Source organism: Doryrhamphus excisus, chromosome 1 (assembly GCF_030265055.1).
Source record: "Doryrhamphus excisus isolate RoL2022-K1 chromosome 1, RoL_Dexc_1.0, whole genome shotgun sequence".
In the NCBI taxonomy this organism is placed as follows: Eukaryota; Metazoa; Chordata; class Actinopteri; order Syngnathiformes; family Syngnathidae; genus Doryrhamphus; species Doryrhamphus excisus.
The window spans coordinates 43,746,242-43,767,003 of NC_080466.1; the positions used below are offsets into that span (position 1 = coordinate 43,746,242).

The 20,762-nt window shown below is 45.9% G+C and overlaps 1 protein-coding gene across 4 annotated transcripts in view; it reads right to left on the reverse strand.

The window, feature by feature from the left end:
* The window catches only part of sulf2a (sulfatase 2a), a 53,501-nt gene that overhangs the window by 20,844 nt on the left and 11,895 nt on the right, over nt 1-20,762 (reverse strand). For all 4 annotated transcript variants that reach the window (XM_058069405.1, XM_058069407.1, XM_058069406.1 and 1 more), the window contains one exon: nt 13,085-13,148. The gene's annotated coding sequence lies outside the window, so the exon portion shown is untranslated. The remainder of the gene's footprint in view (nt 1-13,084; nt 13,149-20,762) is intronic.

Below are 20,762 nucleotides of genomic sequence, written 5' to 3' on the forward strand. Positions count from 1 at the left end.
GACAAAATTTACGGAGGGGGGCAGACTATATATTTTACACGTAACAGTCCACCTGGTATTATTGTATCTGTAAAATTGTCATGCAATCTGCTATTATTATTTATTATTTTATATTTAAATATAACCCAAATATAACAATAATATTATATATAATTAATATAATAATTAGAATTAATATAATAATTAGAATAATCATAATAGTTCTAATAATAATTATAATAATGTAATAATAATAATAATAATTATTATAATAGTTATTATTATTATTATTATAATTATATAATAATTATTATAATAATAATAATAATAATAATAATAATAATAATAATAATAATAATTATTATTATTATTATTATTATTATTATTATTATTATTATTATTATTATTATTATTATTATTATTATTATTATTATTATTATTATTATTATTATTATTATTATTATTATTATTATTATGTGCTTGTGTCCCTTTTTTCAGGAGCACTTTGTAAACAACAGACCATGTCAAAAAAACGAAATTGATAAAACCATCAAAAGGTTGGCTCAGGCCATGATGCCAGGTTGTATGTTGAGTTTAAATGAAATACTTTGGAAAGATTGGGCGGGCCGTATTCAAACACTTGGCGGGCCGGATGTGGCCCCCGGGCCGTAGTTTGCCCACCCAGTGTAGATCCTCCTTCAAACATGGCCTCCACGCTAACGCTATGCCGGCATTGGCCTTTTTTTACCCGACAGGAAACGTGACAAGTGGTCCCACTATGGGGCCGTAACGTCCTTTATGAGGGCTACATTTCAACATGGCGCTAAGCTACATGCTGGTGTGGTAGCGCCGTGGAAAGAAGAAGCACACATCTTTAAATCATAAACCATCTCTCCGCTGTAACGCAGCATTTATGAAACGGTTTTTATTTTCCTCCCATTGTGTGCCATCCCCAAGTAGCACACAATGCTGGATGTGTCGCTTACAACAACAAAGGCTTAGCGCTTTTGGCAAAACAAGCTAAAAAACACCAAGTTGAAAAGAAACAAATGATTTCATTAATAAAACATACAAACAAAAACACATCTGGATGCTCTTAGAGAGATGCTGCCTACAGATTCCTGCCCGGGAATATTCTCTCTCATCCAGGTCATCGTATTCTCAGGGCGTCCTAGCGGGTGCAGATGGACTGGTCCGCTTGGCTCAGCAGACCTTTTGCCTCTCACCCCAGGTGGTCTCAACAGTTCTTGCTCAAAGACACCAGCCAGACCAGATAGGACAGATCTCATTCAGTTCTGGCTCAAAGACTAGGTGGGACACACACCAGCCACACCAGATAGGACAGCTCTCATCCAGTTCATGACTAGATAGGATAGCTTGACACAACCCAGCCAGACCAGATAGGACAGTTCTCATCTAGTTCTTGCTCAAAGACTAGGTAGGACACACACCAGCCACACCAGATAGGACAGCTCTCATCTAGTTCATGACTAGATAGGGTAGCTTGACGCAACCCAGCCAGACCAGATAGGACAGTTCTCATCTAGTTTTTGCTCAAAGACTAGGTGGGACACACACCAGCCAGACCAGATAGGACAGCTCTCATCTAGTTCATGACTAGATAGGATAACTTGACACATGCCAGACCAGATAGGACAGCTCTCATCCAGTTCATGACTAGATAGGATAACTTGACACACACCAGCCAGACCAGATAGGACAGCTCTCATCTAGTTCCTGACTAGATAGGGTAGCTTAACACACACAAGCCAGACCAGAGAGGACAGCTCTCATTCAGTTCATGACTAGATAGGATAGCTTGACGCAACCCAGCCAGACCAGATAGGACAGATCTCATTCAGTTCTGGCTCAAAGACTAGGTGGGACACACACCAGCCACACCAGATAGGACAGCTCTCATCCAGTTCATGACTAGATAGGATAGCTTGACGCAACCCAGCCAGACCAGATAGGACAGTTCTCATCTAGTTTTTGCTCAAAGACTAGGTGGGACACACACCAGCCAGACCAGACAGGACAGCTCTCATCCAGTTCATGACTAGATAGGATAACTTGACACACACCAGCCAGACCAGATAGGACAGCTCTCATCTAGTTCATGACTAGATAGGGTAGCTTGACACACACAAGCCAGACCAGAGAGGACAGCTCTCATCCAGTTCATGACTAGATAGGGTAGCTTGACACACACAAGCCAGACCAGAGAGGACAGCTCTCATCCAGTTCATGACTAGATAGGATAGCTTGACGCAACCCAGCCAGACCAGATAGGACAGCTCTCATCTAGTTATTGCTCAAAGACTAGGTGGGACACACACCAGATAGGACAGCCCTCATGCAGTTCATGACTAGATAGGACAGCTTGACACACACCAGCCAGACCAGATAGGACAGCTCTCATCCAGTTTTTGCTCAAAGACTAGGTGGGACACACCAGCCAGACCAGATAGGACAGCCCTCATCCGGTTCATGACTAGATAGGATAGCTTGACGCACACCAGCCAGACCAGATTGGACAGCTCTCTCAATCAGTTCTTGCTCAAAGACTAGGTGGGACACACACCAGATAGGACAGCCCTCATGCAGTTCATGACTAGATAGGACAGCTTGACACACACCAGCCACACCAGATAGGACAGCTCTCATGCAGTTCATGACTAGATAGGATAGCTTGACATGCACCAGCCACACCAGATAGGACAGCTCTCATGCAGTTCATGACTAGATAGGATAGCTTGACATGCACCAGCCACACCAGATAGGACAGCTCTCATGCAGTTCATGACTAGATAGGATAGCTTGACATGCACCAGCCACACCAGATAGGATAGCTCTCATCCAGTTTTTGCCCAAAGACTAGGTGGGACACTCACTAGCCAGACAAGAAAGGACAGCCCCCATCCGGTTCATGACTAGATAGGATAGCTTGACACACACCAGCCAGACCAGATAGGACAGCCCTCATCCGGTTCATGACTACATAGGACAGCTTGACACAAACCAGTCCGACTAGATAGGACAACCTGTCCTATCATCCAGTTGATGCATTATTGATAGGAATCAAATGGGAACTAAAAGGTCAAGCTAACGTGAAGCAGTTCCTCTTCTCATTCCAACCGGAACGTAGAAGTACTTACTCTCTTAGTCGACCAATCAGCTCGCCTCGCTCCACCCTTACATAAGCGTTGTATAAATAAAGGCTTCCCTTAAAGAGCTTTGTCCAGTCAATAAATAAGCGGCATGGCCACCACATGAGGAAACATGCCTACTGGTAAGCTATCCCGAGGAGTCCTACTCTCCTTTTGGAAGCATTCCCGACAATTTAAGAGCTTGGCCTGCACCCAGACGCGGAAAAGAAATATTAATCATGCTCGTGTGCCATGCCTGCAACTCTGTGATCTGCAAGGTCCATTATCTTGGAAATGGTTTGACTCGGGAGACAGATGGGATGCTGGACAAAGACTTTACTGGCAAATAAAAAGACCAGAGACGTCAAGAAGGCAAAGACGGGGGAGAGCAGAGACGGGCTGAAAGTGAAGCGTATGATGGTGTTAGTCGACACTACAAGGCCCGTCAAGATGTCTTCTCTCTGGAGAACAAAGGTGTGTCACATTCCTATGAATGCTAACCCAACACACACGCATGCATGCTGTTGTCAGACATAAAAGATCTTGGGAACAAAAAGCCTGGACAAGAGTTAGACAATATTTGAATGTGCAGGATTTGAACAGGGTGTACTTTTGGGGAGACCCGCACTGTGATTCTTCTGTACAAACCATCCAGCTTTCACTTGCACACTTTCTTTTAGCCCAATGCTAAATGCCCATGCACCTTATTTTTGACTGGCATAGCAGCCCTTTAGCCACTTTATGACAAACGTCAGAGAGGATGGTGAATATATTGGTAGAAGGATGCTACCGGGTAGGAGGCCTGGAGGAAGACCGAGGAGGAGCATCTTTATGGCAAAGTTATAAAATATGTAAATGAAGGAGTAATTGTTATAGAACACACTTTAGCATGCAAGCTACATATGGAATAACCGAGTCCAATGATCTACCTGGTACTATTGTGTTTGTTTCACATTTGACTCAATATCCTTGATGTGTACAATACAGTATACTGTATGTTGGGGTACTTGGATTACTGCATGGAGAATACAACTCCTTCCATTTTTTATCATGACCCTACACCAGGGGTGGGCAAACTTTTTGACTCGCGGGCCGCATTGACTTAACAAAATTGACGGGGGGGGGGGGGGGGGGGGGGCATACTATATATTCTACACGTAACAGTCTACCTGGAATTATTGTATCTGTAAAAATGTAGTGTAATCAGCTATATGTACTTGTACCATGGTGTACCAAGGTTGTACCATGATACCAGGTTGTATGTTAAGTTTCAATTAAATACTTTGGGGCGGCACGGTGGTCTAGGGGTTAGCGCACAGACCTCACAGCTAGGAGACCAGGGTTCAATCCCACCCTCGGCCATCTCTGTGTGGAGTTTGCATGTTCTCCCCGTGCATGCGTGGGTTTTCTCCGGGTACTCCGGTTTCCTCCCACATTCCAAAAACATGCTAGGTTAATTGGCCACTCCAAATTGTCCATAGGTATGAATGTGAGTGTGAATGGTTGTTTGTCTATATGTGCCCTGTGATTGGCTGGCGACCAGTCTAGGGTGTACCCCGCCTCTCGCCCGAAGACAGCTGGGATAGGCTCCAGCACCCCCCGCGACCCTCGTGAGGAAAAGTGGTAGAATATGAATGAATGAATGAATAAATACTTTGGGCCGTATTCAAACACTTGGCGGGCCGCATGTGGCCCCCGGGCCGTAGTTTGCCCACCCCTGCCCTACACTGATGCCTTGCACAGAACGGAAGCATGAATGGCTCGAGTTTTGCAGCACTGGAATGCGTGGTGACCCATGTGTCAGAAAAGATGTCGGATGAAGCCACCCGTCATGTGACATCGGATTATTATTTTTTTATGTGGACCCGATGGATGCCCCTGATCTTTGCTGTTCTTGGGTTGCCATGTTTCCGGTCCCCAAAGTCCACACCGATTTCTCCATTCCCTCTTGTCTGCTCCGCTGTCTCCAACAGCAACCAAGCGGCATGTGGGGCAAACGCGGTGGTCTCAGGCAAGGGTCCCCTGCAAGGTCGCGACATTTACCCCTCCCCTCCTGTGCAAGCCAGTGGTGCGCTCCAAGAGGTCCCAAAAGAGAACACAGAGGTGTAAAAGAAAACACAAACAGAGCCCCGATTGTCCCCGTTTGGGGTCTTAGCCACCCCTCCACCCCCCACCCAAACTGCCGCCTGTCTGGATTTGAAGGAAGAAAAAGAGTACTTTTGTAAATCGGTAACTGTTTTCACATCAGAATGTTTTTCTTCTCGTGTGGAGAGGATATTGGGCTGCTCTGCAGTCCGCACATGTCCGTGCCTTTCCTGTCCTATTGTGGTTTAGATAAGGAGCCATTTGTGGTACCTCTGACAGGGCGGCCCATGGCCCGCTCCTTTGAGACGGGGGCTGACAGCTGAAACAAGTGAGCAAGCCGGCGGACGGGACAGCCTACTGAGTGATGGCTGTTTCTGGCCGCCACGTACTTGGAGCAGGCAAAGCCCTCCTACGGTGAATCACATCTCGGCTAAATGGATTACAGACAAATCTGCTGGGGCTCATTGTTCGTCTCATAAAACCGATTCACAAAGTCAATGCACTTCTGCGTGACTTTGCACTGCTGAAGCACTAATGAGCAATTAGACATGTTATGATTTGTTAAACACTTTATCCCAACAAAAAAACGAATGAAAGACTGTTGCTAATATTTTTTTCTGGCTACTATTATTGTTGCTGTCTGAATAAAAGGATATTCTGGCATTGATGTGTTTTATTTATCATCAACAATCCAATTAGCACCTGCAGTGGGGGACTTTTGTTAATGGTCTTGGCTTAGCTCAGTGCTTCCCAAAGGGTGGGGCGGGTCCCCCTGGCAGGGAGGCAGGGACTACTTTCTGTGGAAGTGCAGACCTGTCCATATGTTCAAGATTCATCGCATGCAACACAGCAATTTGACTCTTCGAAACGCCGGTACGCTTCACTGTCGGCCATTTTATTGCATTGTCCTGCTTTCAGTTTCAGTTTCAGTTTCAGTCCCATCTCTACAGTACAGACTAATTCTGTGCATACCTGTGTATCCTTAATTCTCACTATTTGTTGCTGCCGGTTCAATGTTGGCGTGACTACATTTGGTCACCAGGTGCGGCACTACCAATTGGGCACTGGAGTTACGGGGTGGCCACTCTCCGGCCACCCCCCTAGCCATCTCGGAAAAAGAAACACTACATGTTGTGGTGGATTGCGGAATTGCGGAGCTACAGGCCTAGAGTCTACAAAAGGGTTGAAATGGTAAACGGTCTTTCACTTGTATGTCGCCCCCCCCCCACGAGGGACTCAAAACCCTTTGACACCGTCAGCACATTTAGCACCCGGGGGCTCAGTATCTTGCCCAAGGATACTTCAACATGATCACCAGAGGATGGTGGATCGAACCCGTGACATTCAGGTTGGGGGCCAATCACTCCACCACCTGAGACACGCTGACACCCGTCAGCTGGTAGGGGGCTGTTCCCCATGTGACCCCCCCCCCCCCACATTTTCACACCTTGCCACTACCCCTTTACCACCTCTACCTACTGACTGACAGTTCTAAACCCTGATGTGGGTTCCTCTAAGAACTGTGGGAGGTTCATATTGTTTCTACTCTATCTGTGTATACACTATTGTATTTTTTGTTGGAGTATATTGTACTTAAAAGCATTCAGTCTCCTGCCTACTACTTCCTTGAGCTAAAGCTAGTCTTCTGATGGCCATCCTATCATAGGACAATCACCCATTACTGGAATGGTACCTAGCATCATTTTAGGTAAACAGGTGTTACACACCATGATTACAGCCGGCATCCCTTCAACGGCCCCCATCCTGCTCAATTATTCAGAGAGGAAATGGCCATCCTGGCGGGAAGTTACTGTTCCACTACGGATGCTCCCTTGGAATCATCTTTGGACACCTGAAGGCCATCACGACGTGGTGTACAATTTTACAGGGTGCCGGAGGTCCCGGGGGGCGGCGTCTCTTTCTGGTGTTGGAAGGGGGCATCCACCACTCCTTCACTTTTTGCTCGTAACCCCCCAGCTTGGCGAGCTAGCTCTCTGTGGGACCTTTTGTCATGGGATTAATGGGGATTTAGACACGCACACGCTGATCTCTCCGTCCCCATTGGAACCACGTAGGGGGTTAAGATGGAGCACAGAGGGGAGACCTTGGCTCAATGATTGGAATTACAGAAGCTTTCTCTGCAAGGCTACTTAGATTTCCTCCACATGATTGCTTAAAGAACGCCACAGAGACGGATCCACTCAAAGTGGCCTTCCCAGCGGGGACTTTGGGAGATGCAGCGCATCTCTCTTCTTTCGGGCGGCTCTTTTGTTTGTGTGTAGCACCTTGGAAGCTCCATCGGTTTGTTTGTGATGCGCTTGGAAATTCTACCAAAAGGCCCGGGATAAAAGCCCGGCAGCTGCGTGTAACTATGGTCAAATTACAAAGCATCCATTATGCAGGGAGAAGCACATGGCCGTCTCCTCCTCTGCAGGCCAGGATCCATCCCTCTCCCTCCATCACGGCCCATCTGTCTGTCCCGACCTGCGTTTGGGGACCACGGGAGCCTAAGTGGTCCTCAAAAGGGGGTCCTTGGCGCGGTGCCCACCCTGCAATGACAGCGAGGCTGCCAGCGGCTTGCCAAACGGCTCTGGGGGGGGGGGGGCTCGCTGCGGTGCTACGGTATTGATGTCGTATTGGGTTGCAAAGACCTTGGCAGCCTTTTAATGAGCGCTCTGATTGATCAGGTGGTCGTCGTTCGTTATCCCTTTACAATGGACGCTTCTTATTGGCTTTTTCCAAACGACTGACTGCCCTCTGATCTACATCAGAGGGCGGGGAAATCTCATCCCTCTGGCATACACATGCAGGCACAGCAAACAGATGCATACAAGTGGGGGCCAACTGCTAAACACTGACGGGTTTTTTACTCACAATTCCATTTGTCGGTACTCGCTGATCACCACCACCATATTACCATATATAGTCATCTGTTAGTAGGAAGTCTGCTTCTTCTACTACTACTCAGTATGTTTAGTTTTGTAGTTGTAGCTTTTTATGTGTTGCCATGTTAAAGAAATCTGCCCAGGGCCTTCAGAGTTGGAAGTGCTGGCCCATGTCACCTAAACTATTGGTATTGTGGCTGTTTTAACCAGATTTCAGATTTGGAAATTATATAATAACATCAGCATTTTCCTGTCCTCTGATTGGTTGATGTCTGACAGCCTTTGCCTGACACAAAGTGCACTTGAACGTCTTATCAAATGAGCAGTGCAGCGCTGGATTGACACTGTTCTGACACAAAGAAAGGAGATAGACACCGAGTTGTTCATCGTTTTAACTTCATTATATGAACACGCATGCAAGTTCATATATATTTTCTACATATATACAGCCATTAATCATATATTAAGGTTAATTGGTTCAGACCGTGATTAATTCATGAGGGTCACGATCATGCTGGAGCCTATCCCAGCTGTCTTCAGGCGAGAGGCAGGGTAGACCCTGGACTGGTGGCCAGCCAATCACAGGGCACAATCACTCACACCATTGGAATGGGGGAGGATACTGGATTCGAACTCGTTGTGTGGCCTGCATGCTAACCACTCCTCCACCGTGCCGCCTTACATTGGCTTCAATATTAATAAATGAAACAGAATATTGATATAACAGAACAGAAGATGAAAGGACCAGCCTGCCAGCATGTTCTTGAGCTTCACCTTTCAGTCCCTTTCCTCCAACGGGACAACAACGGGGGCGGGGGGTCTTTGGGACCCCCATTAGCCATCTATTAGACTGCTGTCAGAAAGGAAGCCAACTGTCACCCCTCCCGTGGTTGCAATCATGACCTCCTGTCAGACGTCACCCCCCTGGGATCTATGGCAGGAGAGTAGTGGGACGGAGGTACAAATGAAAGCCCTGCCGGGGTCCCAAGGGGAGAGGACACTGTGATTACTTTTCCTGGGTCTTTAGAGGCGAAGCCGCCCTGGGTTCCGCGGTCGTGCCGCTGATTGGTCAGACCGAAATGGGATGTGAAAACGTTCAAGTCCAAAATTCAATGGATTTGCACGGGTGGAAAAAAGGTACATGTTGGGATTCTGTCCTCTTCGACATCTCCCACAATCCCCGGCAGCCACCGTGCATCCCGCTCTCTCCCAAGCACGCCGCACGCTTTTCCATTAAATAGAAAACAGCAGAGCCTTGATGGAGTTCATCACCCCCGTGTCACAATTAATGTCAGCGCGGTTCTGTTTCGGTAATAGTGTGATTAGTGCACCTGTCGACAAGCCCTGCGACATCAACCCCCCCACCTTTTCACGCGGCATCCATCAGCTCCTATGGAACATTAAACATCACACGGGACCGGGGATTGGGCAAGCTTTCTGAGCACCTGGAGATGAATAGGCACCTTTAACCTTTTAGTGGGGATCACGGCGAGCAAGAAGGTCAATCAGATTCATGAGAAAAAGCGGCGTGGATGAACATCGTATAACGCGGGGTCCTTGCTTGCACTCCAGCGGGTGAAATAGAAAGGCATTAAAAATAAATAGGGAGCCAAGTCCATTCAAGATGTACGTAAAACGGCCTATAAATTCCCGGGTTAAGCAGACAAGAGAGGGATGGGGATACGTTAGCTGCATTTTTCAACAACGCTGGACGGCGACGAGCTCCATCGCGGCACCCGTGTTTGCGTAGATGTGTAGGTCCTCGTTAAAGAGCGTCATCAAAAGCTATTCACGTAATTACCTTAATGGTGTGATAACCGCGAACGGGTAATGGAACTCCCTTAATTTATCCCAAGCAGCGGAAGTTAGCGTGTAAGTTGTAAAAAAAAAAGTCATATATTTTGGGACGCACACACACACGCTCCCTCGCCTGTAAAGAGCCGACTGATGACACAGATAATGAGCTGTCTGGAGTATGTGGCGTTGGGCCTCGGGAGTCTGCCAAGCGGCCTCTCAGCATGTGGGGCCACAGGCTGGCACACTCACAGGGGGCCTTCCCGGGGTGTCGTCCCGGGCACCGTGCCCGTTGTTGACAAAGCGCGGTATCGCCTGCTGTCAGGCCATTATGTGTGCACCAGGCGGAAGGAATCAATTAGGCTGAGCTCACAACACAGCACTTTAATATTTGACTTCTAATCGGCGGAGCGTGGAAGCAAGCTGGCACTTCTGGTCTTGCTGATGTAGAAAATGAGGGTCAGAAAAAGGGGTCCCGTCGTGCTCGACGACGTGCGTGGCGTACATCAGCGAGGAGGCGAGAAACAGCCTCCAACAACAAGCCGGTCTCGTTGCAAAGGGGAAATCACCTCAAGTGCCTCGCGGGATATGAAAGCACATCACACACGTGCAGCCGAGTGGAAGGAACGCGGCAAAAATATAACTGGCACATAAACAAGCTGAGCTTGTTGACGTTAGAGGAGAAAACCGAATTGATGAGGTCTTCACACGCCAGATGAACCGTGCCTTTGAAACACTTTTCTGATTGGAAGAATTTGGGGGTTTGGTACTGCACCGCTGAAGGCCCCTGCCATCCAGACGAGGAGGAAGAAAGAGAAACGGGAATGCTGTCCTCACGCCGGGGTTGAGAAGACCTCAAACAGAATAGCTTACCAAAGACACGTCATTCACCTGTCGACTCGTGGTAACGTCACGGAGACAAGAAGAATCAAAGTTCTGCCGCCTCCGGTGATCGGTAAAGAAAGGATTCCGCATGAATGGCAGGCCCCTCCCCCGAGTTGCCGTGTATTTTTATTTGCGTTGCTAATTTGGTGGTTTTTCAAAATACGTTCAGAAATCATTGCAGTTTCGTTGACGGGCCTAAAAGAAGTACTGTCAAGCACAGAAGTGACTGAATGAACAAAAACATCAACTTAAGGCATCCGGAGGATACGGTCGCAAAGTGCATTCTAAACTGGTCACTAGGTGGCAGCAATGTAACCTTGTTGGGACAATGGCGCCCGTTGGAAGCTAACATGGGAGTCTATGTAAGTCTTCTTTATGTTATTTTGTCTGCAAAACCGGCTAATAAAAGGTGTAAAGGTGACTATAGGGGTGCTATTTCATGTCTGGTATGCTCTGATACTGTTACTAATTATATACAGAAGGTCATGTTTTCTACGCTTTAACTGTGGAAATGTGGTTAAAAGCCCAGAAGTGCAAAGCATCAAGCACAAATATGTCCTGTTTTGTGGGGAAGAGGCTTTACAGTCCAAAGCTTTGAGAAGCAAAGGCTATATTTCAGCAACTGCTTTATAATCCCTGACTTTTCTTGCTTTGCTAATTAATTCTCATATATATTTTCTTGTGCTCACAAGCATCCCTCTTCACGAGCTCTTTCATTTCAGTCTATACTCATCGTTTCCTAATTAGCATACGGCCTTGACAGCCAGAGAAAGGGAATATGCCGGGACCACTACGCAGCTCTGCCGTCATGGACGCATTCTCGCTATTCTTTGTGCTAATCACTGTCAGACAGATAAACTGAGGTGATGAAGCGGAATCTGCATGATGCCTTGCTTGTCTCTGGATGTAATGAATTGATCCCCCACGGGGGGGGATGTGTTGACGTTAAAAGTCTGCAGTATTGTTTGCTTCAACCAATATGATGAATTTGAACAACAGCAGGAACAATCAATCCATCTTGACGGCATGGCTCTTTGAAGGAAGGTGAAACATCCCTAATTTATATATAGATATGAATTTTATGGGGTTTGCACGAGAGACAAGAAGAGGTGATGATGCAACGCTCCACTAATGCATTAAGACTCGGAGCACTTTTAAGCCATAAAAACAGCCACAAGGTGGCAGACGTGCGTTTGATAACTCGTCCACCGTGCGGCCCCACCTCCAAGATTGTAAATAGTTCAAGGTGTTACCTTTGTAATAAAACTGTTATTTTGATGTAAAAACTTTTTTAGTCGGGAACTGATATTTTCCTGAAACTCTCTTCTACTGCTGATTACTGAGGAACAGAAAAACGTAGAAACAAACTTTCATTTGGGATGTTCCATGTTTATGTAGCCATAGAACACAATATTCTACATGCCTTTAAAAGATCAGGCAAAATGGTCTAAACTAGTCGGTACTGCTTGTCTGGGACTGGATGAGTTAAATGACCACTTTATCAGGTAATGATAGCCATGAGGCCAAGGAGGTCTAATACAAAGACTTGGACGATAAAAACGCTGCATTGAGAAGAGTACGAATCCTGATGTCTTTACCGGCACTGACATTATCTTGGTAAAAGCAGACGGTCTGGATGGCATTAGATGTACTTGATGTGGTGCCTGTGGATTGATTGCTTATGGCTGATGAATAATAAAGCACCCACAGAACGAGCTGCTGAGATTACACTTCAGAGATCAAACGTGCACACGTTCTTGTGCGAATAAAAACATGCACATTAACCGAGTATAACGAGTACAAAAAACACCAAAGCCAATAATTCATCATCCACAATGTAGAGTGAAGCCATAACTAATCTGACAGTCGTGACTCGGATGAGTTTGTGATGTTTCATGTCATCTACCTGATGATGCCTGGCCTTGCATGGAGGCTCATTGGAGCTCAGGCGGAGCCTCTCCTTTGATGCTGACGCGTTTGATGGCTGACGCACCCAAATGTGAATGTACAGTGAGGAACACAAATGGTCTGGGAGGTAGTCATTGTTCCCAGACTTTTTAGTCATGTCCCCCTTCACACATTTGACCTGAAACTGTGTGTGTGTGTATCTTTTATTCCTCTGTGATGAATACTCATCATGAATTAATTGTTCATATATGGGATGGCTATCAGTAATCGATTTCACTCATGAAAGATCGGCAGCATAGAACCCTGATCAGAGCATCCCTAAATATTACCAAGGATTACAAAATCTGCAGGCTGCAAGTTGATCACATGACATAAGGAATTGTAAACACAAAATCTTACCTGACTCAAAATGAAGCAAGCGTCCTCTGTGTTAGACTCCACCCTCTGCGTTAGACTCCACCCTCTGTGAAGCAAACGCAAAGAATAGATAAGTAGTTGTGACAAAACAACATTCCAATTCTGAGCACGTTTTATACGAGAATCTCCTTCTGCATCATCCCTGTCTCTCTTCACACTTCTCTCCAAAGGAATCCAGATGCTACTAAATAATAGTAAGAATAATCAGCAGCAATCCTTTCTCCTCTCACAGACACTGACCACACTGAACATGTTCATGAAACACGGGAAACCTAAGGAAACCTAAGGTCTACCAATGGTCTACCAATGGTCTACGTCTTGGCAAGACAGCGGAATGCATGTACTGTATCCGTGTTGTTGACATCAGCCACAGATCTACCACTATGATCCAAAAGGACGTGGGAATGTTGATTAGCATCATGAATCTGTTCCCGAATCGCAGACGGACAACTAAGTGAATACATTCTTCACATAAATAATGCAAAATGTTAACGCAAAACACCCAAAAATGTTAATACAAAACACCTTTCATTGGAAACAATGATAGTTTTACATGCAGGAAATAATTAGGAACACAAATAAATACTCCTAAAAGATGAATAAAAGGGAAGCATGAACATTTTGTTACCACTGCAGCTTTCTTTGGCTTCATTGTGGATGATCCCCCACTAAGGCAAACACAGACTTGGTGTTTAAGTGTGTTAGTTAGCTAAGAACTACAGAGTAAACTGGTGATGACATCATAGAAACAAACAAAAGGGCGTTTCCACCTGGTTCTCCTGGGTCTTTTATTTCAGTGTCTGGGGTCTTGGGGGTTTGGCTTGGCCGTCTGATCCATGTTCTGACTGGACAGGTGACAGCGTTTGCACGATGTATGGCCGCACACACGGTATTGGGGGCGGGGCCAGGAGGTATGTGTCTCTGTTCCCGACTGGTTCTGCCAAGTCCACACGGGGATGCAGAAGCGGTCAAAGCTAGCTTTATTCTATCGGAATAACACGGCGGAGCCAAGGACACAAGAATGAGAAGCCATAATTGGCCAACACTGCAGACATGATTTATTTTGGCGGGATTAGCTGGATCAATGTGACATCCGCAGCATTAGCTTGTGGCTCCCAGCTAACGCGGCGGCCTGCAGAGGAGATATACTTGCCGTTTGTCTCACGAAACCCAAGAAGTGACAGACTCAATAGAACGAAGAAGAAGAGCGGCGTGGAATGGAACGAGCTGCGGGCGCCATTGTGGTGTGACGAGCATGACAACCGAGGGAAAATGCGACACCTGGCCTCGTCCTTGATGTGAATAAGCGCACAATACATCAAAAAGTCAGGGAGAGAGAGCTGGCGAGAAAAAACCAGGTGGAAGAAAACGAGGAGAAAGTGTCTATTTTTAGCAGCATGCGTCTCCTAACGGGTGTATCAATCAATCACCTTTTATTACAGTTACACTATTGGCATAAAATCAAAAAATGCATTGATGAACAGATGCAAGCTACGGACTCGATCCCCCCAGGATTACTTCATGCCGGTCCAGGCTGATCCAGATGAAGTTGGGGGAGTAACAGGCAGGAACCCGGGATTGTCTCTTCTCTGATTGTCTGCCTTCTCCACTGGTGGGAGGCGGATTGATTTCAGTGGGCTGGAACCCCTGGACTGATCTTATTGATCCCGCATCCCGAGTGCTGTCTCTTCTCCAATTAAGAGTTCACTAAGCCGCCACTATAGAATACTCCTAATGAATACCAAGTACCTACCAACACCTCCATGTTGTTCTCGCAAAGCCGCCCGTCTCACTCCCTTCCCCGTTTTCCGCATCGCTTCCCAGCTACTGGACAATGCTGGTGGTATTTGGGAGGATCTGCTTGATGGGACCGCCAAGGAATCTCAGCGTTCATTAAATTTAAGCATGTAGTGTTTGCTATACTTCTCCACCGGAAGCCGGATTGGAGGGATTAAAGCAATGTGAGTGTCAGGCAAAGTACAGCAAAGGCGGCAAGGGTAGGAATTAGATCAATACACACAAAGTTCCAAGAAGTAGAATTTCTGGTTGACTTAGGAATAGGAGGAAGCCATGACTGTAATTTCATTGAATTGCCAGCTTGTCTTTCTGTACAGAAACATTACAGCAGCACTATGCTCACAAAGCAGTTCAGACGCAGGTCACATGTGCCCCGATGCACGCGGTTCTAAACCTGTAGTCACACTGCTTTGGTGGAGGGAGAAAATCCAATTTCAGAGATCTGTAATTCCATAAACCTTATTACGGCAACACAATGGTTGTTGCACCCTGAGGCGTGGAGGCGTGGAGGCGTGGAGGCGAGCAGGCGGAGAGGCGGCGTGTGAGCTGAAGCTGTGACCAGGCTCAACACGGGGCGTGGGCAGGGTGATGGACACAGAAATGGAAGTTAGTTGGAGGGTGGAAAATCAGGGAAAGTTGCTTTCTGTCACGAAGACAAGGAAGACTGAAAGCAGCTAAGACGAGCGGCTCGGATTCAGAGTAAAGGTGCTGTTTTTACAAACAAAAAACACATAAAAAGTATAAAGACCACCACTGGCTATCAGATGGTACCGATAGTGGACAAATAAATATCTATATTTGTCATCATGCCCTTCTCTTCATGTCTGTCACACATGCACGTACACACACATACATGTCCACGTACTCATAATCAATTTAGAGTCGTTGTGTGGTCATGATAGGCCATACGTTCAATGATAGCTAAACTTTGCCAAATCCCTATCACTGCAATCAATCCTTATTACCCAACTAATGCACATGCATGAGTGTGCGTTGCGTAGGCCGTATGGATTGCAACGACAACGCAGAAAAAAATGTCGGAATATCCACATTTGAATCAAGGCAGACATTGTTGAGATGTTGCTTAAAAATGTCTGCACAGTTGACCAGCCATTTTCACCAAACTGTGTTCAACCTTAGCTTCTCCTGTATGGATACACCATATGCAGGGCTCTACGTTAAAAACAAAAATGACTTGCCCATAGGGAATCCTTAAGGTGAGAACTACTTGCCCGAACTTGCCCCATGTAAAATGAAAAGTGCCATAATGATATCATCTATCAATATATGCTGATAATTCATCAGATAATAGTACTGATGCATTGTATTTGGAGGAATGTCTGAAAATTTGTGGAGATGTATGTTAACATGGCATGCCATACTACCTTACACATGGTAGTCGTAGTAAGCAGTGATATTTATAAGTTGTGCACCACAATGAAACATTATTGAATAGACACATTTGTGTACTAGTAAAGTGTTTTTAATACAGAAAAAAATGTTCAATGGTCAAACAATAATTTGTGAAGCAAAGGTGAGAAAAATCCACAGAGAAACTGAACCGCTAGATTTTGTAGCTTGTGCAAAATCAGCTCTTGGTATTGGATCTAATGGGTGGTGTTTCATTGTGACCACTTCAAATTGTCACAGCAATGTGATTCACTCACCTGTGCCATCATTTGATTTGCTAACCGCTAATAAAATACTTGTTTAGGAGGCACTGCTTCATCACTTTTTGCTGTTTTTTCCTTCACAAGTTGTTGAAGAATTAGACCATGTTGGCAGGGACGCCATGATAGATGTTTTCCTAGTCAAACGATCGCTGATTGGTTGATCGCGAACAAGAACGGGTGTGGGTAAAACGCGGATTTGTGGATTACGGACCGCGGTCTAAATAAACGATTCTGATTGGTCCATTTCAAGATTTGCAAGGATTGGTTTGCAAATTACCACCGGAATTACGCAGTCCGTGTTTTACCAACACCCAACAAGAACCGCTTTAAAAAAACTCTTGGCAGTACGGCAAGCTAAAGTGCACTTGCCCGACGGGAATATTAATGATTGGATTTACTTGCCCCAATTTTGTTTTAACTTGCCCCGGGCCATCGGTACATCGTTATTGTCGAGCCCTGATATGGCAAATATAATGCCCGGCTATTCCAGCTATCATTAGAAAATGGAAGGAATACTGTACAGTAGTCACTCTTATCACGGTTAGTTTCTTCCAGACCCCAACCGTGATAAGTAAATTCATCCTTACTTAGAAATCAAATATTTTCATACATAGAAAACCCATTTACAATCTTCAACATTATTAGAGTCCTCTAGACATGAAATAACACCCCTATAGCCAGATGTCACAGTACCATTTAAGACATAAATAAAACTTGTGCTTGTGTGTGTCGCAGTAAATGTGTTCCATGTGGAGGACAGGAAGTGATGTCATGGGTTCAGAGTTGAGTTTTAGCTTTTTGGGGGTTTTGGCATGATAATGACTATTACATCATTATTTTCGTGCTTGTTGTGAGATAAGTTAAACCTGTGATAAAAGCCTGCGATCAAGTCTGGTGCTTGTCTCACCAAACAAATACCGACCCCTGGTGACCAACGTAAAATACTACATTCACAATTGGAATGCTTCTATTTGGATTGAAAATGCTTCATTTGGGCAAAAACTATTTGTACAATTTGCTTACATATGCAGATTTTTGGCTAATACTACGCCAACCATGAAATGGTATGAGTGCAAGATAAATAAAATGTATTATTATTATTATTTATGAAGTAATATGTCTGAAAAACTGTGATAGAGTGAAGCCGCCAACTTCAAACATCTGCAGTATACAGTATACAGTATACAGTACACAGTATACAGTACACAGTATGTTTTTAGATGTGCGGTCAGAGGTCACTGATGTTAGATGACAGAGATCTCGATTTTCAAACCTTGAGACGTGTGACGTTCAAGCGCAGCAATCCTTTTTCAACCCTCCTAGAATCAAATCACACGGTAAAAAATCTGACGGCGTGATGTTTTCTCTCAAGCAAACGAGTGAAAACAATATTTGAGCGGATCAATGCTCTAACACCCCAGCACATCTCCCGTACGCTCACTACGCATTTCATTGTGACATGAAAGCGCCTGTCGGGCTGTCGTTGTCTGAGTGCTCTTAATGACTGTTTCACTAAGCCGGGGCGAGTGGAGTGCGTCTGCCATATTAATTGCGAGCACATGTGCACACACCTCAGGAGCCATTTGGGGGCACCGGAGGAGACGCTCATTAGATGCTGGATGAGACAAGAAGATTAAAAATGTTGATAAAACTCTTCAAATCTACATCTGACACTCAAACTGTGGATAATGCGGATAAAAATAAAGACGTGGTAATTATGGTGATGAGATACGGCTTATTGGACGAGATATGTCTAGAAGCGGCGGCACGGCGGTGTAGTGGTTAGCGCGCAGACCTCACAGCTAGGAGACCAGGGTTCAATTCCACCCGTGGCCATCTCTGTGTGGAGTTTGCATGTTCTCCCCGTGCATGCGTGGGTTTTCTCCGGGTACTCCGGTTTCCTCCCACATTCCAAAAACATGCTAGGTTAATTAGCCACTCCAAATTGTCCATAGGTATGAATGTGAGTGTGAATGGTTGTTTGTCTATATGTGCCCTGTGATTGGTTGGCGACCAGTCCAGGGTGTACCCCGCCTCTCGCCCGAAGACAGCTGGGATAGGCTCCAGCAACCCCCGCGACCCTCGTGAGGAAAAGCGGTAGAAAATGAATGAATGAATGAATGTCTAGAAGCATGCCAATTACGACTCTGATGTTAACATCGTCACATAAGTTTGACACCACTGTGACAAAACTGGCGAAAAGGCCACGGGTAGCCCCGGGATCTAACAACGATTGGACGAAGCCCCCCCCCCCCGACATAAAATGTGGCGATAGTGCAGGTTTTTAGTGCGAGCTTTCCGGTTTAATGGTGGCATGTCTCCTGAGACAGAAGGAGCCATGAAGCCCTTCTCTTTGGCTGGCAGGCTCTCGCTGCAGCAGCCCAGCTCAGCCACACTAAGCCATGATTGGAATCTGATTGTTCTCACATCGCCCAACCACGCTGGAGTGAAGCACACGGACCGGAACACGGACCGGACGGTCACAGCCGTGCTTTTTGCTGTGTGCTCCTCTCTGCTCCTTCCCTCCCTCCACGCCGGTGGGATGGTGTGCAAGCTGTATTCGGAGAGCCCCTCTGCTGTGTTATCGTTAGAGCAGAGAGGAGACGCAGCATTGAGATGTGCTGCCGGTAAACTCCGGCTTCCTCTCACACTGGAACACACCAGTGTTTGCCAAAAAGGATTTCCACTCAAACGGATATAAATATTCTTCTCAATTCCGATGTGTAACAGCATGCTTCTTTAACGTGTATTGTACTTATAACGAAGCGTACTTAAACCGTATCGTCGTGGCACCGGTGCCGGCGGCGTACAAAGAGGCTATCAGTGCCTCATTTATCCGCTATGTGTTGGAAGGTGACATTGTGCAAATAACGTTGTGTAAAGCAACATTCCTGGATGGTCATATCACCTCGTACTTCAGTACGAGGTGCATTATTAAAAAAAAAAAAAAAAAAAAAAACTTAAACAGTATTATGGAAAGCAGGAAGTGAACAAATGTAACAGTTACTGATTGTAAAAGTACCAGATGGAGGGGTAGGATTTAATAAGCTTTGCTTCTTCCTACTCCTTTTGGACATGTGGAACTAGGAACTGATTATGGGATGCACTCAATTGGAATCTGAAATGAAATAAAACCATTACCATTACCATGAAGTACTTTTCCACATTCCCTGTGTTGTGTATTCTGGCTGTTTCTTTCTGTGATCGTTAGAACAGTTTGTTGTGGACTTGAACTCATACTGCTCAAGTTAATTTCAACTTCGTATTGAAGTATTTAAATTACTATCACGGTCAACAAAATTACGTAAAAATAAAAAAAACTTTGTTTCTGGACACAGGCTGCACGGTGGTTGAGTGGTTAGCGCGCAGACCTCACAGCTAGGAGACCCGAGTTCAATCCCACCCTGTGGGCCATCTCTGTGTGGAGTTTGCATGTGTGGGTTTTCTCCGGTTTCCTCCCACATTCCAAAAACATGCTAGGTTAATTAGCCACTCCAAATTGTCCATAGGTATGAATGTGAGTGTGAATGGTTGTTTGTCTATATGTGCCCTGTGATTGGCTGGCCACCAGTCCAGGGTGTACCCCGCCTCTCGCCCGAAGACAGCTGGGATAGGCTCCAGCACCCCCTCCCCCTGCTACCCTCGTGAGGAAAAGTGGTAGAAAATGAATGAATGAATGTTTGTGGACAAATATTCCTATGTAGTACCGGCTTGGGCACATTCTAAAAGTTCCCAAAGTACCGGCACCACCATCGTATATGTAAACCATGCCGACCCTAATTAGCAGAATGTAGTTGAGAGTTGGACGATTTCGGCATATCAGCTTACGCCAATCCCGGACATTCCTAATTATAACACTTCAGATATGTAAATATGGCATAAGTGCTGCAAGTGGATAACGAGAGGACCAGAATCTGCCAGTCATCGACTTCAGGCCCATTAAGATAACCCCCCAAGCCCAACCCCAGCCGGTACCGTAATGGGCAGAAGCCATTCTATCATGATGCGGTGTCACCTTGGCGACTGTCACGGATATCTGCCACCCGTCACCCTGCGGCTAGCGATGGTGGCCGCATCAACGCCATGAGGGACATGTCCTTTGCTTTTATCAACAGCTCGAGTCAACAGCCGTTGCATTAGCATACAATCCATATTCATGCCGGCGCCTTGGCTGCGTCGCCACCTCTTCT